Source organism: Lissotriton helveticus, chromosome 5_1, assembly GCF_964261635.1.
Source record: "Lissotriton helveticus chromosome 5_1, aLisHel1.1, whole genome shotgun sequence".
Taxonomy (NCBI): Eukaryota; Metazoa; Chordata; class Amphibia; order Caudata; family Salamandridae; genus Lissotriton; species Lissotriton helveticus.
In genome coordinates, this window is record NC_136065.1 from 90391118 (window position 1) to 90408569 (window position 17452).

Below are 17452 nucleotides of genomic sequence, written 5' to 3' on the forward strand. Positions count from 1 at the left end.
GAAGCACAAAAATACGGCTTACATTCAGACTATGCCCTGAACCAGGAGAAAAACCAAATAGTAGTCAATGAATTCACTACTTATAATGATAATCAGGTTGTTAAAAAAGCAAACTATCTAGGGGTTAAGATCAGCTCGGACTTGGATCGGGTTGTTAAGGAAAATTTGGGGATTTGCGCGGAGGAGACGAGAAAAGCGCTAAAAAAATTGGACCACCTACACCGAACTCTTATCGGCAGAACCAACATAATCAAAATGATATATTTTCCTAAATTGCTATATTTTTTTAGAGCAATACCACTTGCCTTCACAAATTTTTGGTTTAAAAAAGTTGAAAATATTATTGCGCAATTTATTTGGTCTTACTCACGGCCAAGAAGAGCTTTCAAATTTCAATCGCTGCCCAGGGAGCGCGGAGGCTTGGCCCTCCCTAATCTGAAGCTGTACTGGTGGGCATCCTCATTCACACACTTCACTACACTCCTGAGTATCGACAATAGTAGGATACAAATTAAATCTCCCACTCAATGAGAACTTATGTTTGGCCTTGATGCTTGGGGATGCCTTTGGCACCAGTTAAGTTATGGGTATTATAAAAGAGTCCGGTTCAAGACACTGCTTACGGCATTCAAAATCTGGGGTTCAATACGGTATGTAAACATATTAGGAAGGCTTAATTATCACACACCACTATGGCAGAACAGAAATCTACCAGATATTTTTAACAATTTACCTTTTGAGACTTGCCTTGAAGCGGGTATTAAACAATTAGGCTGTTTTTAGTCCCATCGGGGTATAAGATCTCAAAATTTGACCTCAAAATTTGGCCTCACCCATAGGGACTTTTTCAAATATCTGCAGATTGGGGACGTTTTTACAAGAAAAGGAGGTTAGGCTGGATCAGCTTGGGAGAATGCAACTGGTGGACAGAATAACACTGCCCATCCACCCCTAGAATTGGAACTATCTATAAGCTGCTGCTCCACAGACGATATGAAAATATGTTCCAATAATTGTCAGGAAAGATTAGGGCTCTCGGGGGCCACCACCATCCAAAAGATATTTTTAAGAACGCACACAATATTAATACCGGGCAATCTTCAAGTCCAATTTTACAAGACATGGTTTGGGCTTTCCTTTACTCCAAACAGAATAGCGAAGTGGAGTGACGGAAAGGAAGTTTATTGCCCACGATGTTCTCTTTATAAGGCATCAGATAGGTAGTGTATGCAGAAATCTGCCAATACATCCCCTGATTAGGCACTCCGGGGGTGATCAATGAATTGATTCATAAACTTGTTAGACTTTTGATGCTTTTATTCAGCAAAAATGTTCAGTTTGATATTAGTTGCATATCAATTGGCGACATGTACTCCATACAGGTAATTCTATGAACAATCATCTCCAATGCATTTCGGGCGAGGGCCCTTGATCACGGAGCGCTGTGGAGGAAGGCAAAGTGAACTGGGTAAGTGGAGTGCTTTGGGTCGAAATGTCGATCTGATACGTGCTCAAAGGGTGAAGGTGCTGCTGCATAGACTTCGGTAAAGTATGCTAGTGCTCGTAGTGCTACGTGAGGGTAGGGGTTAGTGAGGGAGAAGTTAACACGTGTGGTTCATAAACACGCGTTTAACAGATAACGTAATAGTAGGCGTGCAGCCAAGAAGAACGGAGACTTACTTCATAGTGTCGGGTGGCTAGGGATGCCGTCCGTATGCTGTTAGAAAACGCTGCGCGGGGTTCCGGCAAATGTGCACTGATATATGTCGCTGGGGGTTGTGACGTGGGGTAAAAGAGTAAAATAAACGACGGACTGATACCGATACGGTACGGTCGCGGCCATCTTGGAGTGTGGTGAAAGTGACGTGTAAGGTACACTAAAGGATAAGGAGAAGGGAGCCAATGTAAATAAACAGTTACGGTGTTAAGTAAACATGATCATGGACAATGAATAATGTGTAAACATTACAGATAACAACTGTATTCGATGCGGTCATTAAGACCGTGTGGCTTCTGGGTCTGTAGTCGATAGATCCATTCAAGTTCACGTTTTAGCAAAAGTTTGTTATTGTCAATGCCTTCACGTTTAGTAAGAATTTCAAGTACAATGTATTTGAGTTGTGCAATGGTGTGGCGAGCCTCTGCAAAGTGCATCGCAACATTGGATTTTTCAGCTTTCAACCTGATGTTTGATTTATGCTCGTTAAGACGAGTTTTAATTTTGCGTTCAGTTTTACCAATGTACAACTTCCCACAGGGGCATTTCAATGCGTAAATAAGGTTCATGGAATCGCAGGTAGCGTCAACTTGAAGCTTGATGTTATGCCCTTTCATTGGATGCTGGATGTGGTTGCCTTTGATAACACTATTGCAATGGTTGCAATTAAAACAAGGTCTGGTTCCACGATGTTGTGTGACAGTTTCTGTAGGTTTCGAGAGGATCTCTTTGATGTTCCTGCTTCTAGTATGGGCAAAAAGTGGAGGTTTTGCAAAAATGCCCTGAAAGTCAGGTTCAATTTGTAAGATGGGCCAATGTCTCCATATGATCTTTTTGTATGCTGGGCTGGCTGTGGAAAATTTGGAGACTAATACTATGCGTTGATCTTTTTGCTTTTCGGTTTTCAAAAGGCTGTCTTTTCTGGTGATTTTATCAACTCTAGTTTGGGCTTCACTTAAAGTATGCTCAGGGTATCCTCTGTTACGGAACCGTTCACGCATTTCATTAATGCGTGAAGTGTATGTCTGTTCATCAGAGACAATGCGCTTCACGCGCAGCATTTGTGAAAATGGTAGGTGTTGCTTCAAGGACCCTTGGTGGAAGCTAGAAAAATGCAAGGTGTTATTGCGATCTGTGTTCTTCCTGTGTAGATCAGTGATTAATCCCTCTGGTGTGTTCTTGATGTGAACGTCAAGGAAAGCGATTTCAATGTCACTGATGTGCCATGTGAGCTTTATTCTAGGATCCTTTGAATTAACTTCTGTTAGTAACTCATTCAGTGAATCTTTGGTGTCAGACCACATAAAAAACAGATCATCTATGTACCTCACGTACATTTTAGCGTGGTTTTTGAACTTTTCATCGGTGTATATATATTGTTTTTCAAAGTTCTCCATGTATACATTCGCATACGTTGGGGCCGCGCAGTTTCCCATCGCCATTCCGGATAGCTGTAGGAACCATTGGTTGTCTAGCTTGAAGTAACTATGATACAGAATGAAAATCATAAGTTCCATGAGGAAGGCCTGCATGGGTGTGTTGATCTCGCTGTTGAGCAAAATTTGTTCGATAGCTTCAATGCCACCAAGATGTGGTATCGATGTGTAGAGTGAACTAACATCTGCGGTGCAGAGGATCAGTGGTTGTGTGTTGTGGACTTCAATGGTTGATAGTTTCACTAGAAAGTCGGTGGTATCTTTGATGTAGCTGGTAGTTTTTACAATGAGAGGTTGTAGGTACTTATCAAGCAGTTTACCTGTTGTCTCGTGTATGGATCCCTTTGTGGACACGATCGGTCTAAAGGGTGGGTCCGTTAAGTTCTTGTGTATTTTTGGACACATGTGAATGGTTGGACTTCGTGGATGTTCGAGTAACAGATAGTTTTTAGTCCGTTCTTCAATCGTGCCTGCCTGATGGGCTCGGTTAACGATCTCTTTAAGAAGATCCTGAAACTCCAAGGTTGGATTTTTATCAAGTGCCATATAGGTCATGTTATCTTGTAAGTGCTCCAATAATTTTTGTGTGTACATACTGGAGTTCAAAATTACTAACGCGCCTCCCTTGTCAGCCTTGGTGCACTTGATTTTGGGATTATTAGCCAAAGATTTAAGTGTATCCCGGTCTTTGTTGGTGAGATTGTAGGCTCTCCTAGGGGCTTTAAAGTTGATCTTCTGTAGATCATTACGTACTAATGTTTCAAATAGGTCAATGCATTTATGACTGCACGGAGCTTGATAAGTACTTGGGGGTCGTAGGCCTTTGAGTTCATCCTCTCTAGTATTAGTTGTGTTGGTTGTAGCTGGTAATACATTATCGAAGAAGTGCCTTAGTCTTAGCTTTCTAGTGAACTTGAAGGTGCTGACCTCAAGTTCCAGCAAGTTGGTGGTGGTGGTTGGGATGAACGATGTACCTCGTTCGAGTAAATTCATTTCGTACTTAGAGACATGAGTATCTGAGATGTTAATCACTAGACTGTCTTTTTTGGTTTCAGGTCCTTTTTGGCTACCGTGCTCCGGGTGTTGGGAGGGCTCTTTTCTTTTTCTTTTGGCCTGGCTCCGCCTGAGTCTTCGAGTTCGCTGGTGTCCACCTCTAAAAAATGACTCGTAGGTGTTTGTTCTTGACTGGTAGTTGATGTGCTAGCTCTTTCAGTGTTAGGAGTAGGTCTGGTACCAGTGGTGGGTTTTCTGGATGTACGGCTAGTAGCCTCGGAGTCAGAGGATGATGTGTCCGTCTGGGTATTGAATGGTTTGTTACGTCGCCTTTGGGCGTAGACGTCGGCCCAAGAATAGACTTCATCAAGCTTGTAGTCAAGCGTGTCCCGGCGGAACTTTCTAATTTTGCGCTCATTTATTTCTTTTTGGTGTCTGTCAAGCGTATTTTTAATGTCATCTAAGGTTGACGTTAATTCCTCAGGTGTGAGCAATTTCTTAATTTCATTATCAAGTTCTTTAATTTCTGTTTCCAACTCTTTAAGTATTCCAGCCAGCTCTTCAACAATTAATATCAGGTCAAGACTACATTTATTCAAAATACCATTCCATTTTTCTAGAAACGGTTTCGAATTTTTGCATAGAGACGGCTTCAACGCTATGCGCAAACCACGTGGGATCCTGAGTGCCCGGTGGTATCGAAGTAACGTGCTCGCATGGAGCTTTTGGTTAATGTGGCGTTTAGATAAATACAGTAACTGTTTGATGCATTGCTCCTTGCTTCGACTAGTGGAGGTGGGGGTGATGTCTTCCTCGATCAGCGAGTAGATGCGTTGTTTTTCTGATTCATCGTAGGCCAATGTGTGGGCTCTTGCTTCCGTACTTTTACTTATTTCCTCAAATTGCATGTTTCAGGGCGTGCAATCCACCGGTGGGCGGAAAGTAATAAATTCAAAACTGACGAGTAGGTGGTGCACTGCGTAAGGTTCAGTGAAAACTTTTGTAGTTTACTCAATGAGGTTCTGGGTGCTCTGTCAGGGTGGTGTTATCCGTCCAAACACCGTTAAATCATCAGATAGGTAGTGTATGCAGAAATCTGCCAATACATCCCCTGATTAGGCACTCCGGGGGTGATCAATGAATTGATTCATAAACTTGTTAGACTTTTGATGCTTTTATTCAGCAAAAATGTTCAGCATTGTCTCTGATGAACAGACATACACTTCACGCATTAATGAAATGCGTGAACGGTTCCGTAACAGAGGATACCCTGAGCATACTTTAAGTGAACCCCAAACTAGAGTTGATAAAATCACCAGAAAAGACAGCCTTTTGAAAACCGAAAAGCAAAAAGATCAACGCATAGTATTAGTCTCCAAATTTTCCACCGCCAGCCCAGCATACAAAAAGATCATATGGAGACATTGGCCCATCTTACAAATTGAACCTGACTTTCAGGGCATTTTTGCAAAACCTCCACTTTTTGCCCATACTAGAAGCAGGAACATCAAAGAGATCCTCTCGAAACCTACAGAAACTGTCACACAACATCGTGGAACCAGACCTTGTTTTAATTGCAACCATTGCAATAGTGTTATCAAAGGCAACCACATCCAGCATCCAATGAAAGGGCATAACATCAAGCTTCAAGTTGACGCTACCTGCGATTCCATGAACCTTATTTACGCATTGAAATGCCCCTGTGGGAAGTTGTACATTGGTAAAACTGAACGCAAAATTAAAACTCGTCTTAACGAGCATAAATCAAACATCAGGTTGAAAGCTGAAAAATCCAATGTTGCGATGCACTTTGCAGAGGCTCGCCACACCATTGCACAACTCAAATACATTGTACTTGAAATTCTTACTAAACGTGAAGGCATTGACAATAACAAACTTTTGCTAAAACGTGAACTTGAATGGATCTATCGACTACAGACCCAGAAGCCACACGGTCTTAATGACCGCATCGAATACAGTTGTTATCTGTAATGTTTACACATTATTCATTGTCCATGATCATGTTTACTTAACACCGTAACTGTTTATTTACATTGGCTCCCTTCTCCTTATCCTTTAGTGTACCTTACACGTCACTTTCACCACACTCCAAGATGGCCGCGACCGTACCGTATCGGTATCAGTCCGTCATTTATTTTACTCTTTTACCCCACGTCACAACCCCCAGCGACATATATCAGTGCACATTTGCCGGAACCCCGCGCAGCGTTTTCTAACAGCATACGGACGGCATCCCTAGCCACCCGACACTATGAAGTAAGTCTCCGTTCTTCTTGGCTGCACGCCTACTATTACGTTATCTGTTAAACGCGTGTTTATGAACCACACGTGTTAACTTCTCCCTCACTAACCCCTACCCTCACGTAGCACTACGAGCACTAGCATACTTTACCGAAGTCTATGCAGCAGCACCTTCACCCTTTGAGCACGTATCAGATCGACATTTCGACCCAAAGCACTCCACTTACCCAGTTCACTTTGCCTTCCTCCACAGCGCTCCGTGATCAAGGGCCCTCGCCCGAAATGCATTGGAGATGATTGTTCATAGAATTACCTGTATGGAGTACATGTCGCCAATTGATATGCAACTAATATCAAACTGAACATTTTTGCTGAATAAAAGCATCAAAAGTCTAACAAGTTTATGAATCAATTCATTGATCACCCCCGGAGTGCCTAATCAGGGGATGTATTGGCAGATTTCTGCATACACTACCTATCTGATGATTTAACGGTGTTTGGACGGATAACACCACCCTGACAGAGCACCCAGAACCTCATTGAGTAAACTACAAAAGTTTTCACTGAACCGTACGCAGTGCACCACCTACTCGTCAGTTTTGAATTTATCTCTTTATAAGGCAGACATAATTCATATTTTTGCGACTTGCAACAACCTTGGCCCCCTGGTAAGGGCGATAAAGGGGTTTTTAGAGGAGAAATTACAGCTTCAGGTCGAGCTAGATGCGCCAGCTGTTTTGATGTGAATATCCAGTTTAACCGAAGAAGGAGGTGTTTTATTAACCATAGCGATGGCGGTGTATAGGTTGTGCATAGCATCAGCCTGGCTAGATCTGACTCCCCCTTCAATCCAGCAATGGGTGGCTCGGCTACTGGCTGCATTCAATTTAGAAAAGGCATTATATAGGCATAAGGGATGCAGGGCAAAGAAGAAGGGGATTGAAATTTGGAAGCCCGTATCAGACTGGTTTGAATAACTGGTTTGCTTTCTTTTATTTCATTAAGCACTTTGAACTAAGCACTTTACATTATTGGCTCTGCTGAATTCACAAATTATTAAGTGACTATGCATCCCAATATAGGACTACAATGTATAGATTGATAGTTGTCGCATGGTGTGCACCTGGCACTTTAAATTCCATAATTGTTTACAAAGTACTTTGCATTAAGCACTTTTGTGAGTCCGTTCAATCTGTCACCTTAAATAACTATGGTGCCATGTTACAAAAGTTTGAAACTTGAAGTATAAATGTATTGCTTAGCGCACTTTAGCACCTGGCACTTTAAACTTGTCAATTGTATAATGAAAGACTGTTGGAGATTAATTGGCCATCATGGGATTAGATAAGATAAGATATGGATAAATATGGGCCGGGGAGGGGGAGCAGGGGATAAAAGGGGGGGATATGTGAGGCTGTCACTGAACTCTGAGTCCAATTTTCTTCTAATATGCTTCTTAGTTGATTCGTCTATTGCTTGTATTCCTCTGCGTGTCATGAGTGCTTCAAGCCTGTCAGTGAGAGTCGTTACACATATTGCCTCTTTGTTAGGAGTACTCACAGTTCTAATGTATTGAAATATTCATCATATGTTTAATCTCTCATATTTTTGTAGTGATCATCGGTCTGAATGCCAGATGCATGATCTTCCTGCTTTGTTTTAACCCTGTATAGTTCCTACAACAAGATGCATGATAATGGGCTTCTGCAGTCATGCCCCTACTACAAACTGCAAAGATCTTTGAATCTCAATTAACGGTTGCACACTCAAAGCCTTTTGTCAACTCTATACTCTGTGGCCTCGATTAATTTCTCACACTTTGATGTTCACTTGTAGCATTTTATTTCCACAAAATATACATTCTTCAGCATGCACATTTGACTTTAATGATGTCCTTCTGTTTAAGTGTTTACTCGTGCACTCACTCGTTCCAGCATCCTCACTGCTTCAGCTTTTCACTTCATACTCTGTAAATCTCTCTTCATAGTAAACCGGCTCCTGCACTTCTGTGGTAAAATACTTTGGGGAACCATGTTGCTTTCCACATTTCTCGCAATGTCTTGCAGTGGAATACGATTCCTTACTTGAACTTCCTTTAACAAAGTCCTGAGGGCTTGTCAGTGTAACTCCACGTTGGACATTTGACCATAAATTAATGTCACACACTGGATCAGAGGGACAGGATGTGCTTGTTTCAATCTTCTTCATGATGCTGCAGGTATTCACCACCAGCTCTGGAAAAAGAAATTAATTAAAACCTTATATAATCACAGTTACTATTATAATTATCATTTTATGTAATCACATTTAGTGTAATTTTTAATAATTGGGGAGATCCAGAGACCCCCTCAGAACAAGGGCCAGTCCTGGCTTTACCCCCACAGACAGCTGTTTTCTTTTGATTGTTTCTCACCCCAGAAGCACACTGGGCTTCTACTCCTGCCGCAGGGCCAGGCACTCTCATTCTCTTTCTGAGCATGCAGACAAATGTGATAAGGTGGTTCTGAACATCTTATCCGCCCAGATTTTTTGCATTTTGATCCCCTAGTTTGACCTTTTTACTGTGGGAGAGCCTCATAACTTGGGACTCACACACAGTAAAATCATGGTAAAATGGAGTACCTGCGGTTACCGCCAGTTTCCGCCTTTTATGATAAGGCCGCTGCAGCACAGGAAAGGTAAGGAGCATTGGCCCGGTTACACTTGCTCATGTGCGAGACTCCGGTTGTGCGCAGCCCAAGAACTGCGCCCAGGTAGCCTGGCACAGAAGGGACTATGCAGAGTTGGGGAGTGACCCGGAATATGCCTTGTAAAGGGGGGTGGGGGTTACACATGTAGAATAGTCGGTGTGCTTTACTGTATTTAACTGTAGTGGCGCTCCATTACATCCCAATGGGAAAGGCTGCCTTAAGGCACAGATCCAGTTTACTTGGGCCTAGAGACTCCAGAGTCACACCAATGTACACTGTAGGCTGTGTGAAAAGAACAATCCTGTAAAGTCCAGGAGCATATCTGTACAGCTTATGGCTCATCCAGGAATGTCCCATTTCTCTGACTCCGCTCAGGATCAGAGTCCAGGCCTTTTGTCACCCTACTGTGTTAATTACTTCTCTCTCCAGCTATAGGAACAAAGGCCACACCTATCAAAGGAAGCTATTAACAGTGCTCAAGTCAGCCCTGACGGAGAGCGGGATTTGGTGAACTACTCTGCATCAGTCAGCCAGCTGTCATCCTGTGCCAGGAAGAGGCCACTCCACAAAGGAGGGAGTCCAGACCTCTGGAGCCAACCCAGGGTGGGGGTCGGGGGGCTCCTTTAAGATTTGGTAGGGTGAAGGGTCTGGCAGGGATGTCAGAAAGTGGTGGAGCTGAGCTATTCCCGAAAACTGTGCAAGGAGGTTGTAACAGGGGTGGAGGAATGATGTGGCCCATCAGGCTAGGCCAGGGGCTCAGCCCTGCTGGCACCCTCCACCCCCACATAAAAGGTCTTGCACAAGGGAGAGAGGTCTCGGTTGGGCGTGCCTTTCTGCTGAACTCTGGGGCTGGAGGCTGACGCCATGGACAATTGGAATGGAGAACGCCCTTACTGCCCACTGGATCAAGGACTCTGCCTCTTAATGACCCCAGGACCAGATTGACCCCAGGACTAAAGAAGCTGGCCCACTTGCACCCCCTGAAGACCAGTTAGGCCCCCCCCCGTGGAAATAAAATCATCCGGCCCGCCCTTAGAATTTTTCATAAGTATTCTATTAAATAGGCAGTGTTTAAATGGCTAGACTCATTTAACCATTTCAGTTAAGTTCCGGTACAGTTTTAAAAATGCAATCAAATACATGATTTCCAAACATACTATTCTGGTCAGGCAGGCCCTACTAATGTGTATAACTGTCCACAGTGTGATTGTTAGAACAGGGGGTTTCGGACAATATTTAGAGTCCTTTCTCTTTTGACATACTGCAAGCTAGGATATAAATGACAAAAGATGTTAGTGATGGCCCATTACAGAGCAGCTTGCTGCCGCTCGATTTTTTTCCAGCTTAAAGCAAAGCACTGTTATCATCATAATGCTCCCTTTAGCCAGAGCCTGGTACCCCCCCTGGGAGCACTTAAGGCCCCCCCAAGGGGGCCCGCCTCCCCGTTTGAAGACCCTTGAATTAGGGGAAAGACAGGGCTTCTGCCCAGAAAGACACCCAAATGAAAGACTGGTGCAGGGAGCCAGTGAGACCATCTCCCTACCAAGTTTGGATTTTTTTTTAGGCCAGGATGCCTGAAGAAAGTGCTCCAGGGGGCAAGGCCTTGTCACCAAGAGCAAGAGGAGACCAGAATTGTCAAAAAACGGCCCACCGGGGCATGAGATCTGCCCTGGAGAAGTTTTGAATGACATTTGACCTCTTTTCAGTGGCAAAATGTGTGGGGCTCCGCCGCCGTATCAAATTGCTTGCTCTGGAGTGGGCCAGGGCCCAGAGGTTGCCCCCGAGAAGAAACTGCATGAGGTAGTGCAGGTCACTTCCCCATGCGATGCAAGCGAGAGGCCCAGGAACCCCATCCCTGGTCCCTGAGAAGAGAAATTTAGACAGGGAGTGTTGTTGCGTCCCGTGAAGCTGCCCAGGCGCCAAGGACCCCATCCCTGGGCCCCAGTGAAGAAAATGGAGATGGGGAGGTCCGTCACGCCCCCCCCCTCCCCCCCCCCCCCCCCACAAAGCTGCCCAGGGCCAGGACACTATACCTGGGACCAGGCAACACCAGCAAGGAGGGAGCGCGCGGCCACTCGCACAGTACGCGTCTGCCTGCAGGAGCAAGCAGACCAGAAAGACAAGTGTGCTGGCTGTGCGGGGAGGCGGAAAATGTAGCCGGGGTTAACATTTTTCTAGACTGCTGGGTGCCCGGATGGGACCAGGCACGCCCAAGGAAAGGAAGCACTGCGCGATGCCTCAAGAAAAGAACAAGCATTTGCAATGCAATAGGTCTCGCTTTATTAAAGTTTGAGCTATTGGCATTGCTAAATAATGCAACACCAATAGCTCAAACTTAAATAATGCGAGACCTATTGCATCGCAAATGCTTGTTTTTATGTTAATCTTGACAGAAGTTGCAGGATTGCATTGCCCTGGACATGTACACACACACACACACATGCCTTGACATACACAGGCAAACACACAGATGCTTTCACATACACAGGCAAAAATACACAAGCATGCACACACACAAGTACACACACACGCCCAGGCACGCACACACACACAGATGTGCATACACGCCCAGGCATGCACACACAGGCCCAGGCATGCACACACACATAGGGACGCACACATCCCCAGACATGATGCTTTCACATACACAGGCAAACACACACAAACATACACACACACAGATGCTTTCACATACACAGGCAAACACACACAGATTCGCACACATGCCCAGGCACGTACACACACACTGATACGCACACACACACTCGTGCACACCCACACAGATGCGCACACATACACACACACACATAGGCACGCACACATACACAGATGCGCACCCACACGCAGGCACGCACATTCAAAGATGCATTCACATACACAGGCAAACACACACAGGCATGCATACATACACAGATGCAACACACACCCAGGCACACACACACACTAAACGCACACACATACATTCATGTTTCCATTGCGAGGAACCGTTAATTCCAAACTCAACAAGTAGAAACCCTTAGTGCACAATTTGCACCACAGTTGGGATTCCGTTTTGGATGCAAATTTCTTTTGCAGCACATCGGGATGTACACGGCCCTTGGGAAACAGAAATAGTGTCCATCAGAAAACAAGTAACACAAATTAGGAGGCAAGGTCAGCTTTCAGACTGCAGCGCTATCCCTAGGGTTACGTAGCTAATGTACACTCATAAATCATAGAGCATACAGGTTACAGAGATCCAGACCTGCCAGTTTATACATTTTTGTTCATCGCCTAAAGAGGGGCAGTGCAGGGACTGAGGCACTTTAAATTCACCGCCTCCAACACCAAACAATATGGGACCCTCTCCATTGTTGTCTGGTCACCTGTGAGTGACTCTGTTGATTCAAAGAGCAATCAGTGTCTAGGAGTCAGTGTGCGAATAGATTGCGGGACCATTGTCTACCAATCCACACTTGTATTTCGCATTGTATGGACTACTGCCCACTAAACGGATTTGCTAATCAGGCAGCATTCGACCTGCCAGAATCAACAAGTACCGGATGTTTACCTGGAGTGGACACCACCTCCACAGCAAGGGACCTTTCACTAGTCTCGCAGCAATCTACACCCTCTTTGTGCCGAGTCCATGATCACACGTAACGTGCCGATCCAAAATATGAGACGGACTGAAATTAGAGCGCCACAACAGCGTAAAAAGGTTTCCAGTGTGGTCGAGGAAAAGTATGGCGGACACTAAGTAAAGCAGTGATCAGATGCAAAGACATTATTAATTCATTGCCTCTGTTACGGGCCCCGCACATACTTTCACCATGGAGCACGGCGATGAACGTGCTCGGTAACATTTGCACTAAACAGCCACCACCCCTCGCTCCCTCTGGCATCTGCTGCTGGAGCTGCTGATGTGATTATCTTGCCAGCTCCAGTGATGCCTTTGTGGCGGCTTCACCGTGTGCCCTCAGCAGGAGACGTGCTTCTATTTATTTATTTATTTATTTGCAGGTTTGTATAGCGCTGTGAATAGACTCCCGTAGGAGTATCTCCGCGCTTGTGACATCCGGCCAGAGGGACTATGAAGGGTAGTAATGATGTTACAAATTATTTCAGACAAGTGCTCTTGAATCCCGCGAAAGGGTGCTTAGCTAGAGTGAACTAAATAAAAAAGTTTTCAGGTTCTTTCTGAAACGAAGATGGTTGGAGCATTGTCTCAATGAGAGTGGGAGCACGTCTATCCTGGGGTAACCTTGTTGTGTCAACACAGCACTGTCTGCTGTCTCGTCTGACAACACCCCTCGCCTGCAGCTTAACCTTGGCCTTTAGCACGAACATTCCACACTTATTCTGTGACCTTGTGGGCTCACGGAAACGATTTGATTAGAACAAAGACGACACAGCGTACCGAGCACGCCAGGATTGTATTGTGTTAGCATTTACATTGGAGGCATTGGAGCACTTTTTGGCAAGTACCCCGTTTCTCCAGGATCCAACGCGGGTCACGTGTTAGGGCTGTCCATCACAGGTACAGAGGGGCTGGGCCCCAGGAGATGCTGCGTCCTCTGGAGGGCGGGCACTGTGCTGGACGGTGGAGCAGAGCCTTGGTGCGCACGCATTACAGAGGAGCGGGGGCAAAGGCACGCCCATTCCCACCGGTGGCCAGCACGCGCGCCTTTTTTTTTCAAAAAAAAGAGAAAGCCAATGACAGACGGGCAAAGCAAACCCACACGCACGAGTGTGTGGGTAGCTTTCTGAAGCCCTTTCAAGAGGTCTCGCTCTGCCCGGCGCAAGACCTAAAAAGGGAAAAGAAAGGAAACTGATGCAAGTTTCCCCAACGCAGGGGGAGAGCCACTGTTCAAATAATCACCAAAACAGTGTGATCCCAGGTCTAAAAGGAAGATCATCCTGGAGTGATTCTGAAGTAATTCAATGACTTCAGCCAGGCGATTCCTGCAATTAACTGGGGATGTCATCCCAGGCCATCCTGAAGTCTTGCCACCAGGCAAATAATTTAAATGGGATGACTTTATCTAGAGTCATCAGAGAAACTACCCCAGGATTAGTGCACGATTACTTCAGTGGAAAAGATGTGATGATCATTTACTACTGCAGGAGGATCTCATGATGATTTTAGGATTAGGGTGAATTACTCCAAGATGGGTTCTTGATTACTTCAGTCGAAAACGTGATGATCTTGTACTGCTGCAGGATGATCTTGTGATGATTTCAGGATTAGGCTGGGTTATTCCGATGATTTTATGAGTATTTCAGGATGGGGCTGTATTATTACAAAATGATCATGTGATGACTTGAGAAAAGAGCATGTATTACTCAAGGATTTTCGCAATGTAACTTTATAATGGTACTGTATTATTTGATGATCACTTTATGATGGAGATGTATTATTCCAAGACGTGTTCACCAAACTGTGATTAGCAAGCTGATTTTTGGTGAGTCACAAAAGTCAGAATAACAAAGATGCCTTTAAATTCTGTGTTTAACTGTCACGTTTGCTGACGATTCAAAGACAGATGTCAATGTAAAGCTGCTTTATTATTTTAATATGGGGACTGGTGTTTACTTTCCTTTCTCCAACAGCAAAGTCGGTCACTTTCACCCACATACTCTGTCCCCCATCATCACCCACAGTAATCAAATGTTACTCATTTATGGCACTTACATCACATAATACTTATGGGACCTAACTTACAAAATGGTTTAATAGTTGCAAAACCCTCACATTCAGGAAATCTGAGGGTTTGTAATCGCTAAAACACTTTTTGTCGATTACTAAATCAAAGTAACAATCCTATTTTTTTTTTCAATTTAATAAGTCGGCAGTGGGGGGGTCGAACTAGCAGAATTTGAATACCCGGAGGTATTGTACTGTAATTGCATTTATATGGTGCCCACTACCACTGATGAGGCATTGAATCGCTTTTTTGGCGAGTAGCATGCTACTCTGGAACCCATATAGGATTAGTGTTGAATTAGTATAGTGAAATCTGAAAGTAATTTGAAAAGTGGATAGATTAGTCAGTTATTTGGATTCAGGAGGATAGAAGAGGGTAAGAGGTTTGCATTTATTTAGCGCTTGATACCCCTGATAGGATGTTGAAGCACTTTTTTGGCGAGTAGCACGCTACTCTGGAACTCAAAGGATTAGTGTTGAGTTAGTATAGTAAAATAAGAAAGTAAATTGTGTGCTGGATATGTTATTCAGTTATTTGGATAGAAAAGGATAGCGGAGGAATGGAAGAGGGACGTAAATAGACATGTTGTACTGGCATTTAGTGCAGGGAACACGTTCACAGTGCAAAAACAATAGAACAAACGGTCCCGCGCAGTGCGCCAGAGGGTGCAGCTGCTCAAGTTGATTTTACTGCTGTTTGGGTCAATTTTCTTCTCAAGCAGCAGCCTTCAGATTTCAAACGGTTGCAACTGTCTGCGACCACCCGTGTTAGGAAATTGTCACCACATGTACCCCTAGCGACTGGAAATCACATTGGTGGGCACCAAATCTTGCTCACCAATTTACCGTTCTGGAGCCACGTGAGAATAAAATCCCACCACGCTGCGATTGGTGGAAGTTGGCCAGACTCTGTTACACCTGTTACACCGAGTCCCCAAAATAACACCAATTATGCCAGTGGGACAGAATATTTCACACACCCCTATAAATGGGTTAGGTATACATTAAGAAATCACTATTTGGAAGGGACATTTTAAGGGCATCCCTTGCAAATACCGAATCTTAAAGAGATGTATGTACATCAACATGTTTTCACCAAATCACTGTCAAATCATTTGCAAACAGGAAGTGCATGGCTCGTCTGCCTACAAAATGATGCGGCTGATACAAAGTTCCTTTAAAGTCTTTACGGTGAACTTTATCACAGATTTCAAGCTATACATTTTACAGGTACCAGAATACAAGCTAATACTAAGTAGATGGCTTAAGTGCCAGTTCCTGAGGGGGTGGGGATGGGGACGATACTGCCCTTATGCAAGCAAGCATTGGCAAAGCCAATAGGTCTCTGCAATGCAAGAGCTAATGGTGTTGCCTACGTCTCTTGGAATATTACATGGCTAAAATCATGGGGGAAAGTACTATGACAAGAACAGTGCTGGCCGAGTCATAAGGTTTTTTTTTGTCTGGCGGGACGGGACAAGGAACACAAAATGGGGGTTTGGGATGGTAGGTACTCTTTCTCTGATCTGCATCGTGAAGTATGTGCAGCCCTCCCATACTCACTTTATATCACATTGCTGCTTGGTTTTTGCAAAGCAGCTTGCTACTGCCACATAATAAAACACACACACACACAACTGCATGGCTGGGTTATATTAACGTCTCTGCATACACCAATGGGAAAAGTGGAAAGGGACAAAAATGTGGAGTGTCACAGCTAAAAAGGACATTGTTCTTTAGAAGTCTACAGATCACTAGAGCCTCTGTATTTGGAGGCATTACATGTAGGCCCAATGCACACCCAAGCCCCATGGCACCCCAACCTTAATAGGTGCATCAATATTTATGAGGAAGGAAAATTGATATTTCAATTGAACCAAGTCCCAAGTTCCTCCTGTGGACACTCTGTCTGTCCTGGTTGTTTCTTCATTTCTTCTCCTTGCCCTCTTGTGCATTCCGTGCCTCCTTTACTTCCCATGTACACCTGTACACACCGTGCTCCCCACTTACGACTAGACCATGGATGTCGACTAACCGAAATGCTCTCTCTCTCTCTCTCTACTCTCTCCACTCTCTCTCTCCACTCTCTCTCTCCACTCTCTCTCTCTCTCTCTCCACTCACTCTCTCTCTCCACTCACTCTCTCTCTCTCTCCACTCACTCTCTCTCTCTCTCCACTCACTCTCTTTCCACTCACTCTCTCCACTCACTCTCTCTCCACTCACTCTCTCTCCGCTGCACTCTCTCTCTCGCTCCACTCTTTCTCCACTCACTCTTGCTCCACTCTCGCGCTCCACTCTCTCTCTCGCTCCACTCTCTCTCTCGTTCCACTCTCTCTCTCGCTCCACTCTCTCTCTCCACTTTCTCTCTCTCCACTCTCTCTCTCTCCACTTTCTCTCTCTCTCTCTCCACTTTCTCTCTCTCTCTCCACTTTCTCTCTCTCTCTCCACTTTCTCTCTCTCCACTCTCTCTCTCTCCACTTTCTCTCTCTCTCTCTCCACTTTCTCTCTCTCTCTCCACTTTCTCTCTCTCTCTCCACTTTCTCTCTCTCTCTCCACTTTCTCTCTCCCCACTTTCTCTCTGGGGTGCCATGGGTACATTATCTAGAAGGTCAGGGGGACGCCAGGGATAGCTCGCGGGCAGTTCTAAGAGTACCGCGGCTCTATGAT

At 44.7% G+C, this 17452-nt stretch overlaps 1 protein-coding gene across 1 annotated transcript in view; it reads left to right on the top strand.

Annotated features, from left to right (window-relative positions):
• Positions 1-17452, top strand: part of LOC144754196 (E3 ubiquitin-protein ligase TRIM39-like) — a 201882-nt gene that overhangs the window by 121904 nt on the left and 62526 nt on the right. The gene's annotated exons all lie outside the window — the stretch shown is intronic.